The 26,912-nt window shown below is 37.7% G+C and overlaps 1 protein-coding gene across 2 annotated transcripts in view; it reads left to right on the top strand.

The window, feature by feature from the left end:
• Positions 1-1,056: 1,056 nt before the first annotated feature.
• The window catches only part of LOC121408301 (zinc finger homeobox protein 3-like), a 115,839-nt gene continuing 89,983 nt past the window's right edge, over positions 1,057-26,912 (top strand). Inside the window, exons 1-3 of one of the 2 annotated variants that reach the window (XM_041599714.1) lie at positions 1,057-1,156; positions 6,103-6,220; positions 26,057-26,135. The gene's annotated coding sequence lies outside the window, so the exon portion shown is untranslated. Of the gene's footprint in view, positions 1,157-5,990; positions 6,221-26,056; positions 26,136-26,912 lie in introns of those variants that run through there. The other variant, XM_041599717.1, reaches the window with a different exon arrangement.

The raw sequence follows: 26,912 nt of genomic DNA, 5'->3' as shown, positions 1-26,912 counted from the left end.
TACCAAAACTATATCACATCCATTTTGTATATCGGAAGAATAAAACAGAAGTAGATTCAATTCTAATTGGTAGAGGTCTAGACAAGGCCTGACTTGACCATTGGTGAGCCAATGGTCAAGGAGTACTTTGTCCTCATGTCACCTCTGTTAGTTATGACTGGAATACAGACTGACCATATGTTCTTATCATAGGAACTGTCTGGCAATCAGAGCGCTGGTCAAAATACTAGTCTCTTCCCTCAGACCCTTCTGAATACAATTACTAGTATAAGAGCAAACTGTTCAAATTTACCAAAGCATATATGTAGTTCAAATGAACATGGGTTCTTAATAAATTTTTGTCTCTCTGCCGCAATACTGGAAAAATTGAAGGGAAAATACAATAGGAAATAGTGGTAGGGTTTTTTTTTTTTTAATGTGAAAGGAATTCTGCTTGATACAGTACTTCACTTATTTATTTTGTGATCTAAAGTACATTTTCATTGGTCTGTGATAATTTATGGTGGTATCATTTTCTGAACTATATATAAGCACTATACTGATATCTGAGTGAATAATAAAACTTACCATTTAGGCGTATACCTTGTACTAGTTTTACTTTTCTAAATTCTATGGTCAGTTAATTTCTCAAAAGATATATGATTGTAACTGCATAGTTTGCTCATTTCCAAATTTGTTCTTTGAAGTTCAACAACTTTTATTATCAAATTCCTCCATACCTTCTTGAATAGAATCCAAGATTTAATTTTGAAATTCAATCTTCAGCTATAAACAAGCTTACCAAAGATCATTAATTTTGGTGAAATAAGCGGGGACATGTTTGCTGTAAGAATTAAGCGGTAATTGAACTATCCCTGACCCCTCCCTTTTTTGAGGCACCAGTGGAGTCCACTATGGTATCGCGCCCCCCAATCAAAGATTCTTTACCTGGAGGGGTAAAGAATTAGACAAAGAGAGGGTTAATGAAGGTGAGGGAATAAGAGAAGGAGGGGTGTATTGTTACCTATTCAGGCATGCTAATCAGCTCCTTACAATACTTAAAAAGTTGGGGTGGTGAGAACTATTCAGTTCTGCTAACACAAATGAATAGGACTTTTAAACAGCAAGGGGAGAGATTCCATGTCTTCGGACCTAGAGCTGAAATAGGAGTGGCAAGGTGAGACGTGTGCATTAATTGATATTAACCTAGATTGTGATTGTACTATGGGTTTATCTGTGTGTTTGAACGCAAGGCTGTACATGACCTTCCTAGCCTGTCTGAACAGACAGATAGAAAGCCAGAGTTCCTTCCGTTTTTCAGGATGACATCACTGATCCGAGCACCAGGATGGGCAGTGAGGGTCCGTCTGACGTTCTCTATTTATAGCCAGCAGCGTTACAAGTTGTGACATATGCAACTCTGGTCAGTGTAGTTCCACTAGTCTTGACTTCTAGTATAGTTGAGGTTTATATGCTGTTCAGAAGCATACTTGTTCTACCATTTTCTACTTCTAGAGTAGAAGAGGTTTCTGTCCTCATCAGAACGAGAAGGACATAAACAACTTTGTCATGCAACCATTACTCGTTGTAATTCTACATGACTTGCATAGAGCTTTTCTTGTTGTGAAAAGTCTGAAAACTGTCAAAAAGTAAATCACCCAAAATCACCCTTATCAATTACAGATAAATTCATATCAGTTTCATTATTTTGTTTAGAAGAATCAGTTTAATTGATGTTGATTGAATTAATGACCGTTAAATTTTAAACGTTCTAACATTTATGCCTAGTTAATCTCAAGGCACAAACATGAAATACTAAAACCCGGTAAAGGTAATTCTGCAAAACTTTGGACAAAATGTTTTAATTGAACAGATCTCATTTATGATTCTGATACAGGCCTCCTTTCAGTTGAAACATGTCGTCGTAGGAATGACCTTTAGTTCCCGGGTCAAACCCACTGATCCGTGATGGGTTGTGAGTGGTCGTGAAAAAAAGAGGGGAAACAGTGCAATTAAAACTGTCCCAAAACAATCATGATGATGTCTTTTGTTTGCATTAAGTTTGATTCAAACTGAAGACGTTTGATTAAATGCACCCTACTGTAGATCTCAATCTTAACATTTAGGTGATGATTAGGTCCACCGTTTTCAAGTTCATAGAATGAGTGAACGACATGTACCTTGGAATGACAGAAAGTGTCCCTGTGGGACTGTAGAGGGGCTGCCCCTGATACCTCCCTCTGAGAAACAAGTCTTTGCGCTGAATATTCAAAATGGCCCCTGGAGGTTGAAAATGATTTGAAGGTTAAGGTATCCAGGGTTCAGTAACATAAAGCTTAGCAATGGATTGTGGGAATGATTCCTTACAATTGATTGTTCACAATACTCGATGCAATCGATCATAGAAATCAACCCTACGATCAATCGTAATCGTTTATATCATAGGGCCCTGGATGATAAGTATACTGAGCAAGAGTGTTGATAGATTTTATAGAACGCCCAGTATTTTATAAGACCAGGGTCCTGTAACACAAAGCTTAGCGATTGATTGTACTCTTGATTTTCACAAGTGATTGTACATTGTAGTCAATGCAATCAATCATAGAAATATGTTCTGCAATCATTGCTAAGTTTTGTGTTATGGGCCCCAGGTTACTGTTTATTTACTTTTTATAATACCAAATTAACTATTAACCAATGAGTTTGAAGGGTTTCAGTAGCTTTTAACTATTATTGCGAATTTGCAATTGCAACAAATATCATGAAACAGGCACCAGAAGAAATTACAATGGCAAGTGTTAAAAGTTTTTTCCTGTATTTTTCAAAGCCCAGTTCAAACTCATCACTTGACATATAAAGAGTTGTATCAGAGTCTCTGAGCAGTAGACTAGTCCTAACTGTCCTTGACACTACCCTACATCTAGTCTGGTCACTGCCTGGTCATCTCAGGCCAAATCAATGTCAGTTCAGACCATTGCGCCAATTGACCATGGTATGATTCCAGAATAGAACACTGTGCAGTGTTGGTATATTGTTATAATGGAATGATCTTGTGAGAAGTGAAAGTAAAGTAGTCAGTAGAAGTGGTGTTATTCCTCTATGTATGCTAGGAGGCCAGGGATAACAAATATTGCGAACAATTTTGTGTAGCTGTCTCTGTCTTGGTTTGTGTCCAGCTGTTTTGTCTGCAAGCCGGCCCTATCTGAAATGTCCAATAGCTTGCCATGTTTTGACCAGAGTATTTTCTTGGATATTCTGGATTGATTCTACATTTTCACACCTCCCTCTATTCTAGCTGTCAGCGTGTTTGTCTGTATCTGTTGTCTTTTGCTGTCTGTCTGTCTCCACACCCTGTCTTCTTGTCTTTTCCTGTCTTTCTTCAGATCAACTGATGGATACCCCTTCTCCACTCCCTCTTTCTCCTCACGTGTCAAACCCGATTGTATTCATTAAAAAACAACTTCACTTCAGGTTTGACTTCCCCTTTGACTATTACTTTTAAACGTCAAGTCCACCCCAGAATTTTTTTTAAATTTTAATCAACATGGAAAAATTATACAAGCATAACACTAGAAATATCATCAAAATTGGATGTAAAATAAAGTTACGACAACTTAAAGTTTCACTTATTTTTCACAAAACAGTTAATGCACATCTCAGTGGCATGTAAATGAGAGAGTCGATGATGCCCCCACACACTTTTTCTTTTGTTATTTTGTTGTTTGAACGATATTTCAATTTGTACAGTTTTGACAAAAAGGACCAACTTGACTGAACCATTTATGTTAAAACAATGGTAATACCACATGTTAGGGAGGAATGAAACTTTATTTGATAGGACAACGTGGAGACTGGAGAAAATTGGAATATTTCACATATCATATAATAAAGTACAAAAGAAACAGCGAGTGAGTGATGTCATCACTCCCCTCATTTGCATACTGTCCAGGATGTGAATATAACTGTTTTGTGAAATTGAGCGAAACTTAAAAATAATCGTAACTTTTTAATTTTACATCCGATTTTTGATGAAATTTTCAGTGTTATGCTTGTTGGATTTCCCTCTCTATTCAAACCAACTTTTTGTTGGGGTGGACTTGGCCTTGAAGTAGTATAGGAGAATTGTGCTATTGGATGATTTAGGATCATCATTTTAGTCATATTGAGAGTCTGATGCTGATGCCTAACATGTATAGATCATAACGTTTCTAGATAAGTTAATATCCTTGCTCTGCACCATGAAATACATACAAAATTAATTTGTCTGAATCATGTATTGCGCACAAAGGCTTTAATGCATTTTTTTTGCAAATAGTTTGTGGTAGAAATGATTGATAAGATTTTAACCTCATCTCCTTATGGTTGTATAAACTCAAGGTTATGTAATGAGCAATGTAAATAAATGGTTTTAAACCATCTGATTAATATGGAAACATGCAGGTAAGTAAATAGGAAAGAAGAGAAAGGGAATGTAGTGTAAAATAAGCGAGAGAAAGAGAGATTGTACATTCAGAGAAAGTGAAAGTGGAGTGTTATAGCACTGGGATGAATGAATAGGCCTTCTTTTTACAATGATTTTTTTATTTTGCTTATGATACAAACTCCAAGTGGGTTTAAGGGAGTTTTTGGTCCCATTGATGGTACTGGACTACAACATTATCTTGGATTCTCATGGGTTAGCACTGCAACTACATAGACCCTGATGATATAGCTGATGCAAAAAAAAAAATGAAATGAAACACACACACCCACTGAAATGAAACAAATGCAATAATTGTCATTTGCATGCTTAGCTTGGTTGAAGGTACTTAATAAGAAAGTTTGACATTAAAAGAAACATGAATGGTATACTCCGGGGTTAAGTGGGCTAAAGAAATTAAGTGAAATAAGCATATTCGAGAATAAGATCGCCATTTTGCTTGTGAAGAAAGATTAATCAAGCCTGTGTTTGTCTTTTTCTGTTCACATTCTTCATTTTAGTTGATGTAGATAAGATAAGTATAGAACATGGATGTCTTTGCTAAATTCTAGGAGAGTTTACTTCTTATATTTCATCAAACTCTGCATTATCGCCAAAGAGCAGCCAAGAAATTACCCAACCAATGTTCTCACTAATTGAGGAATATCAAACCACAAGTTTGTCAGTCAGGTGTTGGTATTGCTTCTTCATTCCACTTGAAAACACATAAAATGAGTTTATAGATGACTTTAATGAAACCATATGAAACCAGGTTGGTTCTTATTAGCAGCTCCTGGTTTAATTTATCGAGTTGTCTGGCTTTTATCAAAATCTAATTAGGCTTAAAGCTCCGACTGTCTAGAGACAATATTTGCATTTTCAGACAAAGATAAACAAGCAAAGAATAGCAGGTAATATCGTAAGATAGCCTATTCGCATAAAGAAGTGCAGTCATTTCATGCACTACTCGCAGCCCAGTCAACCAAGCCACTACTTACGGCAGGCCTCTCCTTAATTACATTTGCATATGTAAATCACAAGCGTGGAGCTTAACGAGTTAACTCAATTGAGAGCCATTGCTCTGTTTGGCTCAATCTGTACTTGTTGTTTCAGTGTACGGTTTCTACCTCTAAGCTATTATATGCGTGTGTAATCCCTCATTACAAACTCTCTCGTAATATATCAATATAAATACCATCTCTAATAAACCCCTCCCCCGTTCCTCTTTCTCTCTTGTCTTCCAATTCTTCAATATTCCTTTCAACTTACATCCTTTACTTCGCTAATTCCTTTTCAATATCACCTGTGTCAAAATAGAAGAGCGCTTTTTGCCAGCATGCAAAGTTTCTTTTTATTATTTCTCTCTCCCCTCCTCTCTCTTTCTCTCACTCTCCTTGTCTTTTGTTCTCTCCTCCTGTGATTACAATAACTCTGACCCCATTAATTTGGCGAAGCCCTGTTTGTGCCCCACCGCCTTTTCATTGAATTCTTTTACAAACTCTAGTGCTTTTCATTGGTTTGGGAGAGAGAAAGGGCCATTGGATGGTTAAGAACAATAGTCGTCATCTACACGTAGAGTTTTCATTGAATGCCGTGGCTATAGGTGCTCAGTCTTTAATGGTTTGCCTGCTTAAGTTGTCTTAACTCTGTTTTTTCTCATGCAGTATATACACAACAAGCTGATTCTCTACACCAATGAATACATGCAGTAAGGGCGGAGCACCTGTTTTAACCTCTCTGAATCTTGGAATCCGACTTCTGGAATTCTCCCGTTAATTGAAGGTAATGTCACCATCGAATTCCCTAATTGTTACGATTGTTATCTTTAACTTAAGATATGAATAGCATAAATCTTGAATTTTGTTTGCCATGTGGAAACAGAATTATCTGAAAAATCCAGATTATAGATTGACTCTCATTTGTGGTTGTATCTATTTGTGCAGTAGCTTTCTGTTTTAGCGTTCATGGTCATTAAGATGTAAAGATACCAAAGTAGAAATGTAGTAATCACTATCACTAATTACCAAGTCGATGAGTCTCCTGCACAGCGGATATCCTTTTGATGGCCTTTGACCCCCTCACGTTGTGGAATCGTAGCCCTCCTACATTTGGACAAAAAACATAGTTCAACTTGGCATTTCCTGTGGTAATCATGGTCTAATGTGATTATTGTGTGCCCAGCCGTGCCTGGATGTATGGGATGATAGAAAGAGATTTTGAAGGAAGCGTTATTGACTCACTTTGACATTGTGACAACAGTGTTGGGTATGGATACCAGAATGGTTCCTTTGATTTCATCCGCTTCATCAAATATTCCAAGATGATCACAATCTTTATTTGCTCATCTTCTTTGAATTGTTCTTTATAAAGAAGACTCATATGGTGTATCGAAGGTATGCTTTGTTGTGAAAACTATATATACTCATAATGCACACCAGATAGGAAAGAAAGAAAACAAAATCTGACAGCAATTGATCAATGCTCTAACTTTATTATTTCAAGACAAAAAATGGTGCCTTCATTTTTTTACTCTTCCCTTTATCATTTGTACCTGAATTAAAATTAATTTTCCAGAAGTGAATCAAGGCGATGGTTATAATTGACAGTTTGACACCTCAGTATTATATCAGTGATTTTACTGTGGCATTACACTTCCTGAAATGTTTGAATTAGGGAGTTTTTTTATGGGGAGATGGACATTTCATGAGTTCATTTGATTTTGTCTGACAGTATGTGAGGGAATTGTTGAGAAATGCCCTCTTAATTAAGAAGTAGAGTTGCGCAGCGTCCATTGCTTTGGGTGAAGAATCAATATTTAATTCAATGTATATGCACAGAGAGTTTTTCTCAAGTACGAAATCTGAAATGTGGAATGATGAAAGAAAATGAATGAATGCATTCGTTCAGCAGGAGAGGGATAAAAAAATGTAAATGCTTATAATTCTCAAAGAAGAAAAGTATGTATTTCACTGATATAGCAACCTGTTATAATGCTTGCTTAAAGTTATGCTATGATGCCATGTATTGTCTTGTGTTAATCTTCTTTCAAAATTTTAATCCTCTAGCCAAGATTAGGAAAATGTGCAGTGTTTGGCTGACTCAAAGAAAAGAAGGCTTACACACAACCATAGGGGAATTAACAAAAAGAAAAGGCGGAAAGTTGAACCAAAAGAAGTGGGTTTGGTTAGATTGAAAGAGAGAGAGAGATGATAATCTCTGATGTGTAGCCTATATGCTATTGTAGGCTGGCAGCTCTTTTATGTAATCATCAAGATGTAGGTTTCTCTCTCCATCTCTAGGTGGTTTCAGACCGCCTCGAAGTACGACAGTTCCAGGTTATTTCTGACCGGGAAATTTACCCCGATCAGAAAATACCAGGTAATATTGGCCATGTGAAAGCAAATTACGCGTAATCTCCCCGAAAGAAAATACCCACTGAATAGTAGGTGCTGGTCAAAATTACGAGAACTTTCGCGGGGATTTTTCCAAGGTCGCAGGTATTTTGGCAAAATAGAAGCAATTTACGGGAACTTTTAGCCCAGCGTGTAGTTGGACGCGGGTGCCTTGGGTGGCTGCTGAGCTAGTGAATTTGAATCTCGTGCCTCGCTTGCTTATCAGACCATACTGTGCATGCTCATAACTTCAGGAACATATACCGAAGGGTATTTTTCAGGTTGGTGTGAATGCAGGAATAATTAATTAGTATTTTTTAGCGTAAAAAAGTTCTTGTAATTTAACAGGGATTCTAATGATCTAGGTGGTTTGAAACCACCCTCCCTCTCTCTCTCTTTCTCTTACCCAGTAAGCATTAAGTCACTAATACCTACCCAAGGACACTTGGTCAGGATAATTTCATTTACATATGCAAATTGCATCAATTATGGTGATTACTGCCCAGCCGGGTATAATAGGTGTGAGAGGGGGCTATTGTCGTACCACTTCAACCTCTGGGAAGATGTTTTGACACCAAGGTTTTCTCATTCTTTACCCCCACCTTTGACTTAGTACTACTTTTACTCCCTCTTCCTTTCATGTCTCATAAGCCTCTTTTTTTTCTTTTATACTCCCCTACCTTTCTCTCCCTCTTCCTCGTTCCCTCTGTCTCTGAAGGTATTAATTTGCTTTAGCTTCCTTTGATCTCAGAAGCGCAGTATCAGGCAGCGTATGGTGGATGGGCTATTGATGAGAGCTTAAAGAAAAAAGACTCTTCTATTTAATTTATCATCTTGGATTAGATCAAAGCATAGTTGGTTCATATTAGACATACTTGATTGGATTTGATGTCTTTCTTGAAGCCTTTAGTCTGAGGACCTTGTGAATGCGAATCTTTCAATGGACTCGTAGACACTATTAATGAGTACGGAGAGCTTTAATGAGAAACATTAATATTCCGTTTCATTGTGACCCGTATTCCCTTTTTGTTATGTAACATTGTGCTGGAATGATGGAGATATATGAATGCTGAATATATATCATGGACAGGAAATTCTTTGGGGCTAGTAATTGTATGAATAAAACAAATTATAAATGCCTTATATTTTGAAGCAGATAGGCATCATGCTATGTCTTGTCTGTTGAAGTGTTCATATGGTTATGTGCCTTTTTAATGCTTTATACAGAGGCACCGTAGAAGTGATGTGCATCATCATCATGTTAATGCTGTTTTATGAATATAGGCTTAGTGTTTAACTTGTTGTATTTCCTATTGTTTATTATTTCAACAAATATGGTGGGTATGACTATGAAAAAGGAAGAAAATTTCATATTATAAACTATGCGATGTGGTTGTCAGGAATGACATTCAGATTTCCCCCAAATAATTCCCTTGACTGAGGTGCGTTATCTGTCTTGGTATTCTAATGCTATAACTTAATTTGTTTGATTCTGTAACAATCGTTATAGCAACAGAGATTTCCAGAAAAGACATATCATGAGAGGAAAACGGAAAGAGAAGTTGTTTGAGATCATGAATCAATAGCATGTGGTATCATTTCAGGGTCTCTAGGCCAAACGCGACGCCTGAAATGCTGCCGCTTGTTGCCACATGATACACGGACATCTCAAAACTGTTGCATCTCCATCTTGGATTTCTCCCATGTTCCATTCTGACGTCCGCCGCTGACTTTCTACCCCCCTCGTTTTCCCTCCTGGTCTAATTTGCCCCTGTCGACCAGGGTTCCATACCCCCTCTACATCCTGTAGCACTCCCTGGTGTCTTGTTGACATTAAACTCTTGTTGTTCCAGGCCAACATCTTCCTAACCCTCTTCTCTCTCTATCTCAACCTAAACCCATCTCACCTCCACCAGAATTCTTAAGCACCAGCCATTTTTTTTCAGGCATTTTCTTCTGTTTTTCCTCTCTTCTCTCACTAAAAAAAAAGACTATATTGCTGCGTACTCGACACATCCTGGTTGTGCATATTTGCATATGAGCACTTGGAATCCCTGTTAGTTTTCTTGATTGACAGAGATGAGGAATGGAGAGGTGTGAGAGGATGGGGGTATCATCTCGTATGCGTTGCTAGGGAGGAATCCTCCTCTCCTCATGCATATTTAGCTCCTGGCTGTTATTACCAAAGTAGCACTGTGTGTGTGTAACACTTAATCCAAGATGAGAGATGGTGAGGTGGTCGTCATCATTAAGGAGATATAAAGAGTGTGAAATCTGGTGGGATTATAATCAGGGAGTTAAGACGAAAGAAAGGTTAGGGGCCCTTGGAGGGATCCTCTCGTTGATGAGGCCGAGATGGTCATGTGACCCCACATTAGCAAATGTAAATACTGCATTCTTTCATCGGTTATATCGAATCCAATGTGAGTGGTGATAATTGCCATTGCACACACTATAAAGGCAAGGCTCGATGCGAAATCAGATTTGGGAGAAAATAAGAAGCAGAGCAGTTCAGTTGTAATTGTCTTTGCAGGATGCAGACCATCTTCTGTTCATTTTTTTCATGCTTGTTTACAGCTTATTTTTCCCTACATTGATTTCACCATGATTTCACCATCTTACTTTTAGAAGTGGTCATCATCATTGTACTCACTACTTCTGTTATTCTAAATGTCCTCGTTATCATTATTCCCATCACTTTAAACCTCATCATATTTTTGTTAAAGACTAATTATGCCAGAGACCTAAATTGAGAAATCAACATGTAGTTGTGTTGCCCGGTCTGTTGTTTCAAGCACATGACTAGTCAGCTGACTGGTCACCTGATATATTATTTCCAAACAGCTTCCAAGAGGTAAAAATTTTATTTTGAGTCTCTACCCAAGCCTGTACCTGTAGTGATAAAACTTCTTGATCTCACGACATCTAGGAATGATTGTAGGAACATTAAATGCCTTTTAATTTGAAACTCTTATTCCATGTCCCATTTTGCAGCCTCGGCTCCACGCCTTTTCATTTGATGCCATTGGTTTATTTGCTCACTAGTATTACTGCATTCCCATGTGATTTAATATGTATCTTTTGTTTTAGAGTGTGGCTTCGCAGTTTTATTTGTGGATATTAGCAAGAGGAAACATGCCTGTCAAAAGTCAGATCAGCTTAGGGTAGTTTGAACTTGGTCAGAATGTTTAGCCGAGATTTGCACAGGTGCGGCTGTAGATGTATGCATGCTTAATGTTTCCTGTGGCAAGCCCATTCTTCTTGGATTCTCACTCTCTGTTTTTTCAAAGTTCTCTCTTCAGGGAATGACATGATTTCTTTTTTTTTGGGGGGGGGTTGTACCTGTTTGACAGCAGGTCGAGAGAGAAAAAAAAAACGTTTGGAACAAACTTTGATTTGGATGTTTTCAACCAATCAAAGTTGTGTGAAGAGAAGGCATTAAATATTGTGATTTCTCTGATTTAAACTTGAAAGAATCACCCAACCATACCATGAGTGAGGATAGTTTGCATGATAACAAAGTGCAAGCTCTATATCTATTTCAAGAAGAAAGAAGAGTGACTCTGCTGCAGTGAAAGAGGCAAGAATCACTTGTTTCCTCTTCTCATTCCCTAAAAGCTAGACTTGACACTTAGTTGTCTCATCGAGTCCATTAACAGGCATTGGATTTGATTATTCCACCATGAATTTAAATGTTTAGTTGGGAATTTCTCTGACACCCATGAACCATCTGTCTTTGGCTGCTCATTTATGGTGTCTTTTAAAATGAGTTTTTCTCTCCCTCGTCTCTTGTCTTCTCCTCCCCCATGCTTTATTAAAACTTTGTTTGATTTGCGTACTTTATTCTGTCTTGGGTCTTAATTTGACTTTGATCGTTTAACAGGTGTAGAGAGTCTCTGTGCCAGGGAATGTATGTCACTCTTTTGCAATTTCTTGTGACTTAATGTTTGTCCAATCACATATGCAGAGAAGTTTTTGATGGTGATGATTTTTTTTTGTATAATAAAGTGGAAATGTGGAATTTAATATTCTGTAAAAATATTTGTATTTTTTTAAACTAACGCTAGGTATCTAAATCAAGTTTTGTTTCTATATACTTCTGAATTTGGAAAAACAGATCTAGGGCTAGTTTCAACACTATACCATAATGACATCTACCATGAAAGTCTTGATTGTGATTGGCTGGTGAGCTTTGTTACCATAGTAGTAACTATACTTTACTATAATCATAACTCTTTATGAAACCGGTTTCTAAATGACCATGGAAAGATTTTGTTTTCATTCTTGTGGATGATGATTACAAGGGATACAAACATATGAGAATAGATATCAAGAAGTGATGTCATGTGACAAGTAAAATATTGATAGAGAGAGAGAGAGCTTGCTTAAAGGGCAAGTTCACCCTGACAAAAAGTTTATTGTGAAAAAGGCAGAAAAATGATTAAAAATATCAGTAGACAAATCATTTCACACCCGATCATGAATAAAAAACAAAATTGAGTCATCAGGAACCATACAAAATTTGAAATTCATGCATTTTATATTACATAACACATGGGGCAGCTGCTCGTTTATGACGTCACAAATCCAAAATTTTGGACTCTAATAACTTTCTTACTCTTTAACGGATTTTCCTCAAACCTCCACCAATATTTTTAATTATTTTTTCTGCTATTTTTACAACAAAGTTTTCTTCAGGGTGAACTTCCCCTTTAGTGAAGAGTATTGGAAAGGGGGGTCATGATAAAGACAGGTGAAGGAGTAGAAAGAAAAAGAGACCGGTTGGGTGTTTCGTGAAGCTGTTTGTATGTTATGAGCTACTTTACGACGACTGGTGATCTTTTCTTATGCTTAATATTCATAATACATCCCAGATTTTCATTGGCTTTGATATACTAGTAGTTCCTAAGAAAGGGTTACCAGTCGTTCGTAAAGTCGCTAGAAACTCACAGTTTCATGAAAACCCACCCGTTATTGGACCGGTTGATAGAGAAAGTGAGACAACTTAATGAAGACAATGAAAATAAAAGGGAGGATGAAAGTCGAGAGGGGGGGGGAGAGACAGTATTGTATGATATGATGAGTCTAGAAATGACTGATGTCTACTCTCCTCATTTCCCTCACATCATGCATGAATCTGCCTTCCTGTTTTAATTGACTCTAAAAGGTCATGTTCGCAGATTTTGTTTCTTTTGCATCACAAATCAGATTAAATATGCTGATTTATTTCTCTGGCAGCTCATGAAGAAGAGGACTTCCATTTTTTTTGCTTTGTTTGTCCTGTCTTTTCGTCGAAAGATTAAATTGATCTTTGGCATGCGCTTCTCGCTCTCTCTCTCTCTACCTTTCCAGTCTAATTTGTCTAATTTGACATTTTCACACTAGTGTAGAAGAGAAATCAAGTCTCTCCTTCATCTGCCTTGGTTCTTAATGGAATTGGGTTTTTACATGAGTGCCTCCTTTTCAATTCTTCATCTTAGTCTATGTACATGTCACTTGTACATCCATTATTTAAAACTCACCTTTTGAATTAGACTCTGGAAAGTTCTTTGGAATGAGTGTGCAGGAATTTTACTTATCATTGATGAAAATGAGATAGATGAGTACCGGTAGGTGTGATAAACAAAGAATGATTTTGCTTTCTTTGTATCAACAATCTATTGTTTTCCAAACATAAAAGTTTCATTCAAAATTGTTTGTTATCAAATGGACAAATAGCCAGTCGCCGAAATAGGGCTTGGAATACGATTTAATCACAAGATGGAGGGAGGAAAAGAAAGAGATAAAGGGTGGGGGTAGTTAAATTGGTACACTTTGTGGAACCAGAATCTTGTGTGTCTTTTAATCTGAGATGAATTCCATATCTTTTATTGGTAAATTAGAATGTCGTGTAAACGAGCAACGAATTACATATTTTCTATTCAGTTTGAGGTGTTTGCTATCTCTGTAGGCATGTCTTTGATTTGTAGAAACAGGTGTCTTTTCATAGCTCTTACTCCCCGACACCCAACTGCTTGTAACAAATTGTTTCTTTGTTCATTGCGGTCAAATCTATTTGATTTGATAGTCTTTAATGAAATGGAACCCAATATTCTTAAACTACACCCTACTCCAGGAGATGTTTGATTGCTTTGGAAATTACTTCATCAAAATCCGTTGCCTGTGAGTTATGTTAGTCTTTGTAGTATGGTATAGAAGCAGTATACCCATCCCATTTCAAGCTCAATTAAATCTTGAACTCATTAGTTAAGCAATAGAAGTAACAAACCAAATCTGTCTTTTTTTTGCAATCTCGCTTTTATCTTGATTGAAATTCAGTTTGATTCAAGTTGTAATTAACAGTTAAGGTTCCCTATGTGCAAAAGACTTAACGTAAGCTGGTGACTATAGGCCTACTATGTATTAGGTACAATGTTATGACATCAGCGAAGGGGAGTACAGATGATAGTTTGATTGTGATTAGGAGGAAAATAATATCATTTTTAAACACATCTATAGGTATAAAATTTCTTCGTGTAATTTATTTATTAATCAGAAACAAAATTTTGTTTTATGAATGAGTCCTGCATTACGATCTGAACATGTCATTAATATCTTTTAAATTTTACTTCCATTTATTAAAATATGTCATCTGGAATTAATCTATCAATTTATCTCTTTATAAATTTATAAAAGAAGGAATGAGTGTGATTCATGGTCTCTCCATTTATCACATAGATAATGAGTTGATATACTTGTGTGAAATTCTGTCTCCAACCAAAATTCCACCTTTTGTCTCGATTTTATTTGAGTTTTTCCCCCCTGGCCTCTTTCACCTGCAATTCTATAGATTGAAAATCATTTACATAGAGTCGTAGTAAGCCATTAAATATGTTCACCAATAAGCACTTTTAGAAACGCACCATGCTATTGTTCCCAAGATTGCAAAGTTGAATAGACATGCAATATTAGTTTGGAGAGCTGTTTTGATAAACTTTTTTTTATTGTACAAATAAAACTTGATTTCTACTGAATACATAGATTATAATGTTTTGGAGATTGAAATACTGGGTGATTTTGAAAAGAATTGGTGATATGAGTTTGATAGAATCAAGGAAATTACTTCTTGGGTTAAATTGGATTGAGGATTTGATAGTACAAATGAGGATTTTTGTTTGTGCAAGGTATTGATGTTTGGTGGAATGGTCGATGAGTGATTTTGCTGTGATTGATACTAGCAATTTACTTCTGATTGTTTATTTTCTTATATCTACATTACTTTCTTGGTCGTTAAATCTTTCTCTCATCAGTCTGTCTGCCCGTCTGTCTGTCTGTCTGTCTGTCCGTCTGTATATGTACATCTCTCTCTCATTCTCTCTCACATACACACACACAGTCAACCGGTTGGCCTTTGTTTTGTTTCATGAACAATACCTAATCTTAGAGTTTCGAGCATGACAATGAACCCTAGACCTTCCTGCTCCCACGTTACTTGTGTCACCAACCACTGGCTCAGAGACTAAGAAAATTATGATCCATGTACTGAATCATCTATATCACGTGAGTAGAATAAAGAAGTGTTATGTACAGCATAATGAAATATATCACATGACCTCATCCTTATGTAGATCACGTCACTCTGCAACATGGCTTCATTTTGAGAGAACCTCTCGTCTATTTTCCCCCTCTGAAATTTTGACAAGATTGACTACAGCAAAAGGGAGGGGTACGTCACTGTCTCTCTTCACTTTGAACCTGTATTGGTGATGAAAATTGAGAAAAGACAATAAATGAAGAAAATTCAAGAGGATGAGAAAGAAAGGAAACTTGACTCCAAGAAGAAGTTCATGTGTCATAAAACCTGTTGATGAATATGGCCGATCTTTGTAATATTGGACCTAGTTCTATGGTAATCCATACCCCATTTTAGTCCCTGTATTATATGAGATTTTTCTCCCAGAAACATTTTGGCCTCAATACACAAGTCTTTGAAAACAACCCAAATAAATCACTGTAAAACCAGTCATGAATACACATTGGAAAGGTAAAAATAAAAACCTAGAAACCTATCTATTAAAAAAAGTAATGAAATTAGCATGTGTATTTGATCTTGCCTATTTCATGATAAATCAAACTTTTTAAAATGATAGTATTTAGTGTCATGTTTCACTGAAGAATTTGAGTGCCATATGGCTTACAAATTAGATTACAATGTAGTTTTCAGTTAAAGTTAAAAAAAAAACACAATTATTTTTAGATCACTTATTTATTATATAAATATTCTGGAAATAATATTTTGAGCATGCAATAGGAAAGTTATCATTTTTTTTTACAAAACATTAATTTTTCAATTTTTTTTCCAATTCGCTCTGTGGCTCCTAATTGATGAGAAGTTTGTTTAGAGGTATGTTGGTACGAGCGAGTTGTAATTGAGATTGTGTAAGGTTCCTTGGTGTGATTTTGTCAATCTTTCCACAACATCAAATATATGATTCACCTTCTTGACCTGGTAGGGGGAGAGGGGGGAGAAGAGAATGGTGATTCTCCATCAGACCGAGTTTGTTCAATCTCAATATTCTTTAGCCAGATCAGCCTTAGAACTATGGTTCTCTGGGATCAATCCAAAAGCAAAGAAAACCTAAAATCTATCCCCATCAGTTAGAGGGGGGATTCTCCTTTAGCATAAATTGTTAATTTCGACCATGGAGCATGGCGAGTTGGGCTCCTTGTTAGAGTAACCTGCAACGGTATGGAAATCTATGTCATAAATAGAAATTATCTAGAGTCAAAACTAAAGTATCTATTCAACGTTTGCACATAATCTGGATAATTCACTAGGTGGTGTGAAATTCTGGAGAAAGGTTGGGATTTTTAGATTGAACCCTACAAGAATAGCATGCTATCTGCATCTTTTTTTTCTTATTTTTTTTTTACAAAAATTAATAATCTTGACATTGTTGAAGCCAAAATAATTTGCTGGATCAGAAATAGCAAGATGAAAAGTTGGGGAGTATGATGAGCCTAGAGATATATATAAGGGGGTGGGTAAAACATTAAAAAAAAACTACAAATGAGGGAGCATATACAGAGTACAAAAATATCAAAGATGGGCTATGATGGCTGTTTTACTGGCCAGAATAGCTTTCTTTGAAAAAAAACATATTGATTTTCCTTAGCCCATAGAATTCTTTTGAAGATTAGAAGAGACTGAAGGAGGGTTGTAAAGATATAAAAGTCCACTTTCACAAATGATGTTAAATGAATAGTCATATTCACAAGAACAATGTTAGAACTAGAACTTGTAGATGGTCAATACAGTTGACAGAGTTTTTTTTTTTTCGATCACATCATGTTTGTATGAACTATCAAAGTTAATTCATAATTTTTTGACTGATTATTATCAACCATCACTCCTTTTGAAAACACTTTAATTCCTGTTTGTAGTGAAATATAAATACAAACAAGGTATTATTGTTCAAATGTGAGCAAGTATATGACATGGAGATTAAACAAAATATATATTGAATTTCTGAACCTTCTAATGGTTTATAGAGAAGTATTAGTAATTATGATAGGGGGAGCATCTAATACCATATCCTCCTTTCCTTTCTCATTAATTTCAACAGGTTTTTTTTTATTAGATACGATAAATGGTAGTATTTTCTTCTCAGGTAAATGTAAATCTCACTTGCTATTTAGATGTTAAAGATATAAAGAAGTGAAAATGAATAACTTAGTGACATGTTGATATGAAGAATCTAATTATCTAGATGCATCCTGATGAATCCAGTGGGCTTATACAGCTTTTTATTTCATGTCTTTTCCTCTAACATGCTATTTAATTGAAAAATTTCCAGAAAAGAGCTCAAACTAAGACGTTGTCCGCAATCTTCACGATAAGAATCAATGCCATTCCTCTTCTTCTGCAATAATTCTTGTGAATACAGGAAAAACAGAAAAAGTAATTACTTGGAGGTTTTGTATAATATGTAGAATGCTAATCCCATGGCATGGTAGATTGTGGCCAGTTTCCACATCATATTTGGTTGGATTCAACTGCTTAAAGGTAAATGCTAGTTTTGGTAACGATATCAAAATGAGTTCGTACAGAATCCAATGAAATGACCACCAAAGTGTCTGTTTGTATAAATAAAACGCATGTGCCAAAGAATTCTGGAAGAAATTGTGTAATTGCTGAAAAATCAGCAAATAAGCACAGGAATCGGGTAGGGCGTCGGACGTGACGCCCTAAGCAATAATTATACATTGTCCCACATGCGCTTATCTGTGTTGGGGATCTTCGGTGTGAACATTTTTCAGCGTAGATTTCAAGATTTCACAAAGTTCAGTTAATGTAACTGTACCAGATCTAGATCCTCGATGATATACTGACAATTAAGCCTTGTTTTACAGACTTTCTCATGAAATCAGTGTTTACTGCAACTACTGGAATTTCTCTTTAAGGGTACAATTCTAAATTCATTTGATATACATTCACAAACTTGAGCTTATTGGAGTTTAAGAATATAAAATCCCTTGTTCTGATTATAAGATTTGACTTTACTTCTGAAAAAGTTAAAAGGAATAGTCTTAACTAGATCCTTGATTCGTCGTTGGGAAGAAAGTGGATAATTCTTTGAGGCTGTCATGTTAATATCTCTTGAAATCTCTCTCGAGCTGCAAGAAATAGAGATTATGTTTTATTAAATTCTAATGACGTGAACAAGAATTTTCTAAAAAGAGGTATAGATTGCCAAGTTAACCTTCATTGGATTCATGGTCAACAACAATGATAGAAGAAAAATAAAGCTTTTGTGCATTGGAAAAGTTTTGGGTTTAATGAAATCAGGGCTCTGTAACACAAAACATAACGATTGATCGTATACTTGATTTTTACGATTGATTGTACATTGTAGTCTATGCAATCAATCGTAAAAATTTTGTCCTACCATCATGGCTAAGCTTTGTGTTACTGGCTCCCGGTCAGATGTAGATGACATGTAGTTTCACGATTAATAGTTCACAATTAACCAAACATTTTCAAATTTTTCATCATGAAGTTACTTAGATTAACATGTGAATAATCTTTAGCTTGCCTTTCACTACAGAATGATTCAGAATTGGGTTGTTTGTGTATACATTGCAGAATAATGAATATATCGGACTAGAGTTAAGAACTGGTTAGTTGTACATTACAGAATAATGATCATATGGGACTGATAGAGTTAAGAATTGGTTAGCTTGTCATTCTTCAGCCTGATATGAGGTGGGAGCTTATATTACCAATACCCTGGTCCGACCAGGTGACCCAAATTCATTTTAATTTTCTCTTTTTTCTCAAGAAAGTATTATATTCCCTGTCCTGTGCTTCGAACTACGTATTACAAGCAGAGAGACAAAAGGTGTTCCATTGGAGAGATATGTATCTTAATCTCCCAATCACCCCCAGAACACATTGGGTTGATAATTGATAGCAATGTGACCCATCTCAGCACTTTTTCTCTCACCAATAAAATCACTTGAGACAAACCATGATGAATAGCAGAGGAAGAGGTAAGGAGGTGAGAAAGAGAAAAAAAAGTAAAGCAAAAATGTTCTTCATTTGACCTAGAATTGTGTGTAAAGCCAGAATTGGAATAGCTTGAGGGCTTTGGTTGGTAGCAAAGGGGCAGTTTTGTTTTGCAATGAGCACTGTTCGGGCGCTGCCCTCCAGCAGTACTTCCAGTAATCTCTTGCATCGCCTTTCATCGACAATAAGAATATTCCGTTTAGAATGGATGCTATTATTTTAATTTAGAATGGCTGCGCAGCAACCGTCTATCCGTTTCACTATGGAGAGAGAAGACAATAACCGCATTGCCTTCCTTGACACTCTTGTACACCGGGATGATGAGGGCCGCCTCACCACTACAGTGTACAGAAAGCCTACGCATACAGATCAATATTTAGCGTACGATTCGCATCACCCCCAGTCCGTCAAACGCGGGGTAGTCAAATGCCTTTATGACCGAGCATCATGCATTGTATCGAAACCACAATGCACCGCCGCTGAGAAGCAACGCATTGCTTCTGCACTCGTTTCCAATGGTTACCCGCGCTCCTTTCTCAACCGTGTAACTAAGAGAAAGAACGTCGCTGAAGAAGACATTGTGCGCTGCAAGTCTACCGTCGTACTTCCGTTTGTCGATTCTATTTCCCGCCAACTACGCCGGCACTTAGAGAAGTACAGCATACGCGCGGTTTTCAAGTCCGACACTACTATCCGTAAACAGTTAGTGCGCCCCAAAGACCCCACGCTGCCCGGCAGACTCGATGGCGTTGTTTACAAGATACCATGTGGGGCTTGTGACAAGGTTTACATCGGGGAAACGGGCAGACCCGTTAACGAGCGAATGCTAGAACATCGCAGAGATGTCAAGCACCGACGCATAGATAGTTCGGCAGTTGCAGAGCATGCTTGGAATGCAGATCACCCTCCCAATTGGGACGAGGTAAGCTGTATAGCGCGGGATAAGCACTGGTACACACGGCGTGTTAAAGAGGCTATCCAAATTCGTCTTCATCCCAATAATGTGAACAGGGATAACGGCATTGACATCCCTGAAGAATGGCTTCCGACCATTCGCCGACATGCGCCCCCTACGACCGCCCGTAGTTCACCGGTTGACCGCCCTCCGACGTCCGCATCCAACCCCATTAGTTTTTGCACAGCTACCGCGGTTCACTCCTCGACGTCCGCAAATTGCCCGCTTTCTACGCCGACTGCAGCCGACGGGTTTTCCCCGACGTCCGCAAGCCCCACGGCGATCGCACCGTCCGCGGCTTCTGATTGGTCGGTTGCGCCGACCAATCACACCACGGCGGTTCCGGCACCGACGGCCCGTAGCCTACGGTATAAAAGGCGCGCGCAGCGAGTGTCCACTTCATTGCCTGACGAAGACTAGCAGGAGCAGTCGAAACGTCGCAATTTCAGTTTGCCGCATCGTGAGACAACAGATTATTTATTTCTTTACTCAGATTCAGCTACCACGATGATCAACATCTTCCGTACTAAGAATATTCCGTTTAGAATGGATGCTATTATTTTAATTTTGAATGCAGGAATCTGTCCATTGACCCAGAATAGTATACTTCAGAATGAAATAAAGATCCCAGAAAATGGATAGCTTAAAAGTAGGGTAATAACTTTTATAAAAATTGAAATTTTAGCATTATTGTGGTAGCATTTCCCTGTCATAGCCCAACTTTCTTAATGGACAAACTAAGTTTTAGTAAATTTTAACATGTTGATTATGATTATAATCTTGTTGATTAATTGATTAATTGAAATTTAATTCATGAATTATTTTTTAAAAGGAATATGAATATGCTGGGGCTAGTTTTTATACGCTAAGTTTGATCTTTTCAATTATTTAGCTTTATTGAATAAAATGTGTGGCTCATGCTTAAAGTAGGCCACACAATATAACTTCATTACTTGTGCCATTCAGAGTATAATATAAGCAAATAATTGTTGGAAACACTAGAAATTTATTTAATAAGTAACCAGGGTACTGCACTCTGTGCTATAATAATAATAATCATCATCATCAAACTATAAGGGAAGGATATTTTCAAGATAAAAGGATTTCATTCTTCTATTTTGCACATGTTTTGGAGGAACCCTTTATCCCGTTCCTGCATTATTGAAGTCGGCCTGTGAAAAGCCAAAGACATAGGACTGGTTTTTGTCTTTTGTGGCACGGCCCCCGTTGTAACCGTCAGTATGTAGTGGGAGAATAAGTCTCTGTAAAATATTAATGGAGTATGATACCTCCTGGCTATGACAGTGTGATACAAAGGATAACATGTAGATGAAACGGTTCCATAATGATCCTTCTTTGTCCTTCTATTCATTCCATTGTATAGGGTTAGGCAGGTGTAGGAAGATATGTTAATAGCCAAGAGATTTCCAAGTGATTATGAAAATATATACAAGGAAGAAAAATTTGGAAAAAGAAGGGGCAAAAGAAAGCTTGGGATTGATTGGTATTGTAGGGCTCGCCTTTGATCAAATTCTGACAGTGCATGTGTTTTGCTTGTTCTCTTTTTAAAGACTTATCTTAGCTTGGAAGGAGAGAAACAAGAAACCAAAATGGGGCCGCGCGAGCCCGCATAGGTTAAGGAGTAGATATGCAAAAGAGTTGGATGGGCTTTAATTGAGTATTGCATTTCAAAGCGGCCACAAGAAGTTTCTGTTGGTGATGTCAGAAAAGTCTACTGCCCTTCCTCCCTTTTCATTTGTCACTGTCGATTCAATGTGTTTATCTCGATGGAGCGTGAGCCCCCCAATTTTTGTCAGTATTTGCACAGTAGGAGCATTGATACAAGAAAGGAACGAGAAAAAAAAAAATGGAATCTTGGGGTGGACTTATTGCCTTCCTCTTCTGCCGTAACCTGCACTTTTCCTGTCGGCTCATATTGACTTAGTCAACGCTGCCATCTAGCATCAGCAGAATAGGAAGACACAAATTCTGCCATTGCTATTGTTTTGATTTCCTCCGAGTCCCTCCGCTCATTAGGTTATGAGCCGAGCAAGATCGTAGTTATTAGCCAAAAAGAAGAATAAGGTTGATAAAGATGGCTGCTAGATATCACGTCATAGGGATTGATGGTGTCGGTGGAAGGTGAGAGAGGGTGTGTGTGTGTGTGTGTGTGTGTGTGTGTGGAGAGAGAGAGAGAGGCTGCGCTAATTACATTGAGGCACTAATACAGTTAGAAGGTTGGTACGATTCAGAGGTGTCTCTTACCATGTAGATACGGCAAAGGAAAACCAATGGCGGAGGAACGGCCAGATTGAATAATTAGAGCGACAAGCAATTATGCGTTGCAGCTAGCGATGCAGCTATTGATTTTCACATCAATCAGTTGAGGAGTAAGGAGTTTTTGGTCTTGTACCCATCTTCATATCACAGTTGTAAATGTCACCCCCTTCATTCATTTATGCATTCTCTTTACCCTAGAGCAGGTTGAGTTCATGTCCGATCTTCACCCCCACCATCTCATTTCCTTGACTTTGCCCTCTCTAGTTTTGTTTTCTTCCGGAAGTCCCTTACATCTGTCATTTCAAACACTACTAGGTTTCACCCGCTTCTCTTCTAAAAAACCCCTAGCTTTCTTTCTTGCCTATGATATTGTATGATTCATAACGTAATCAAGAGTGTCATTCAAGTGGATCTTAGTTGCAGAGTGTATTAGGTCTATTGCAGAATTGCTTCATATAATCTTCATAAATTCATATTTCTCAATGTATATTCTGGTATTTTATTTAACACAAGGTTATCCTGCTCTCCAAGAATGAAATCAAAGTCTATGTAGTTTGGAATAGGTATAATTATTTTTACTTTTAACCTGATACAGCGTAAGTAAGACAGCAACTTCTGACAGATTATCTGAACATGTTCAGACCATGTCTAGACAGTGAAGTGACCTTCATTGTTACAATTGTTTAAATGATGAATTATATAATTATGTTGTATAAACATTTTGTGATTCAAAGGCACTCCTCTTTCTGCCACATTTGACCACCGGGATTTTATTATCTAGGTTATTCTCATACGTTACCCTCATCACCTTAGCCTACCACCATATCCCCTTTGACCACACCCACTGAACTCCACCCAAATTAGGTAAATCTTAATCATCTCCTCTGTCACCCTTTCCTTGCATTATTTACCCATTTTCTCAGTCCCCCAACCATCCTTCCTTTTTATTCATCCATTTCACTATCACACTTCTTCCCATTGCCCAAGAGTTGGATTCCACTATCACACTTCTTCACTATCACACTTCTCCTCCTCCTTCTTCTCCTCCTCATTGCCCAAGAGTTGGATTCCCTTTCTATTGCAATATCCTTCACCATTCTGACTAAGTTCTAGGTTATACACTCTTCTCTTCCTCCATCCCTCCTCCATCCATCCATCAACCCACCCATCCACCCATCCAGCCATCCATCCATCCATCCATTCACCCCACTATCCATTTACCCATCCCCCTCATTACCTTCAGTGCTAAATGAAACCCTCCATCTCTTAGTTTATCCCTATATCTAACTCTCTATCACATGTTCAAACTCTCCAGAGTTCCTCTCTTCTCTCTCTATTTCTCCATCGCATCAAATCCCAGTAGTAGTTTAAACCATCCTCCAAAACTCATTCGCTCTTCTCTCCTTATGTACCCTCCTACATCCTTCCATCCCACCATACCCCTATACTGGATTTCCATTTCTGGTTCATTCTCTCTTTCCCTCCATATCTTCTTTAACCCCTCTATCCCTTTCTAAAGCTCCAGAGTTGGGTTAATCTCTCCATCCTTGGTCGTTCTCTCTTTCACCTTCCCAGATGATGACATGTCAATCACTTCTGATGACATCACAGCTGAGAGAGAAGCAACACTGCCCTCTACCCTCCCCTCTCTCTCTCTCTTTCTCTACCCCAACTCTGCCTGCCCACGACCCGCCTGGATCCCTGCCTACCATGGTGCATTTTACCCCCTATCACTATGTATGAATGAGACCAGTAGCATTAAAGAAATGTTGATGCAAAGATGACAAGAAAAATCGTAGAAGGGCAGGAGGAGTAGGCTTTTTTTATATATCAGAAATATAGGAGGCATGAGGGGTTTAAGTGAGGCGAACTTCCCTGATCAAATTTGCGGATGAATGCCTGATAGGATTATTCACAGTCACACAGTCGGGTGTACTTTGGCTTGCTGTTAACATGATTATTTGAATCTGTCCATATAGATGGCCTCTAGGAGTAAAGCAAGTTCTCGTCTCAATTTTCCCTCTTCTTTCTGTCTTTTTTAGCGCAGTTGCACAATGCATTTGGGTTGCAATAACTTTATACATGGACAATCTTGTCTTTCCATCTTTTCATAATATATCAGGAGCGCGGGGGAAAATGAAAGGGTTTTGATGTGTGAATTAAGGGCCTAGTGATTGATGTGGTCGGGGTTAAAAAGGTTTTTCTTTTCTCTGCATCTCCTTTGTTTGTACCTCCTAGCTTGATTTCTAGTCATATCTGATCATTATCAACTGATTGAATGGCAATCTGATTTCGACTGACATTAGATCAAATTAACATTCTGACATCATTACAGGTACATCCCATCTAAGCCACATTGAAAAGTCTTTGAATCCAAACCACCTCGCACACCACTTTCAATTAATAATCGCATCTTGAGGTCACAACACACATTCCCTGAACGAGAAGGAATAGATAACATGAGGTTAAAAAGAATGGCTTGTGTCGACTTCCTCTTTGCATGATCTTAGATAAATGATTTAAGGGGTAATACTGGAGGAGAATTTTAGGGCAAGATGGTAAAGGTATGAATAGGACAGGTGAAACAACAAGTTCATTCATGGTGATCAAGAGTATAGGAATGAGAGTTGGAGGGGTGTATAGGGAGCCCCCTGGGTAAGACTGGTATATAGGTAAGGGGGATCAGACCAGCAGGTGGATCGGTTGATGGGGGTTAATACTCCTCCCATCCCGGATAAAAGGTACCCCTACTCTTATGAACTAGTTAATAATGACGGGGGTCTTCCACAACCACAATTCTTTATGAAAGTCATTTGAGCAATTTTTAATAATGCATTTTACTTTGGAAGAAAATTTGCGATGTTTTTCTTCCTGGGTTTGGTCTAGTTGAAATGACAGCCATGCTATACCAATCCCTTTGCTTTACCACCTAACCCACATCGAATCATGCTCGGCCGACCTGGTTGTCAGTTGACGCGAGGCTCCTCTTTAATGTGATTTGCCAATTTGGGTTTTTGTAATGTTTCAAGTTAATGAAGACGGTAACTTGGCTACACGCATCTGGCCCGAGAGTTATCGCCCATCGGCGTGTTTACTCTATCACCTTTCTCGCTCGGCATCGCTGCATAAATGTCGTTCATTAACGTGCACCAGGCAAGAAAAAAAAAGGAAAGAACTACGCCATGGTGGAAGGAAGGGGCTTTATGCACTTTTCTCTCAAATCTCTCTTCTCCATTCTCCATCCTCGAACATGAGGCCAAATCTAATTCTTTCCACCCCACTCAAGAAGTCTTTTCAAACCTTGTTATTAAACCAAGGGTGAATATGTTTTTAAAGTACCATAATTCAATTAATTTTCTTTCACCATTCTTGCTGTTGACTACAATCTTGAATCTTCATATTAATGTTCTGACAACAGTGCTCTTGTTCTTGTATTACTACAGGGATCGAGCACTGGTACATTCGAAGGAATGACACAGTTTGTAAAACTTTACATCACTTGTTCAGAGTCGGATTAAGAAGGTAAGATAATGTTTCTCTTTTGCCTTTTCTCTTTTTTTCTTTGAAAATACAGAAATACCTCTTTAGTAAAAAAAAAAAGAAGAGAAACCATTGCAGAATATTTACCAGATAATCTTGCATGTTCTTTTCTCTGACTCCGTCTCCCTTTCTATGTCTTTTTGTCCCCTCTTTCACACTCACACAGGCACCCACACCCACACATCCTTTCTCTCTCTCTTTAACTCTCTATATAGTGGTCATTCTGTAGGTTTATTCCAGGGCATGAAAGTAAATTAAACCTTGAGGCTAGGTATTGGCTTGATAAAACAACATTTGTCTATGTCACCCTCGTCAAGTGCGTGGTGCATCATGGGAAAATAGTGTGGTGGCAGTTGTCGGTTTGTTAATCAGCACAATTAAGTAAAGCTTGGCTACGACTCTTTTCTTCCAAACTTGCCATCTTGATAGGGAAGATGTGAAATAGTATAGGATATTAGCACTTGGACTATTGAATAATAGACGCTGCCTGCTCATGTGGTTAGGGGATAGTGAGCTATGAGAATGGAAAAAAAAGAGGAAAATTGAGAATGAAAGAAAAAATTAAGATCTACGAAGAAGTAGAAGCTTATTGTATGGGGATGGTGAACTATTCAAAATGAATTATTGTAGGCCTATATGTTAATCATTGATTTTTAATTCAGATATATCCCAGCTCTTGTAAAGATAAGAGAAAATGAATTGATTATATTCTGGTCCAGAATATCATGGTGCTTGCTCTTAAAATGATATCATGATTAC

This window comes from Lytechinus variegatus, chromosome 2 (genome assembly GCF_018143015.1).
Source record: "Lytechinus variegatus isolate NC3 chromosome 2, Lvar_3.0, whole genome shotgun sequence".
Classification (NCBI taxonomy): Eukaryota; Metazoa; Echinodermata; class Echinoidea; order Temnopleuroida; family Toxopneustidae; genus Lytechinus; species Lytechinus variegatus.
The sequence above is the reverse complement of the archived record's forward strand: the minus strand, read 5'-3'. Positions and strand labels throughout refer to the sequence as shown.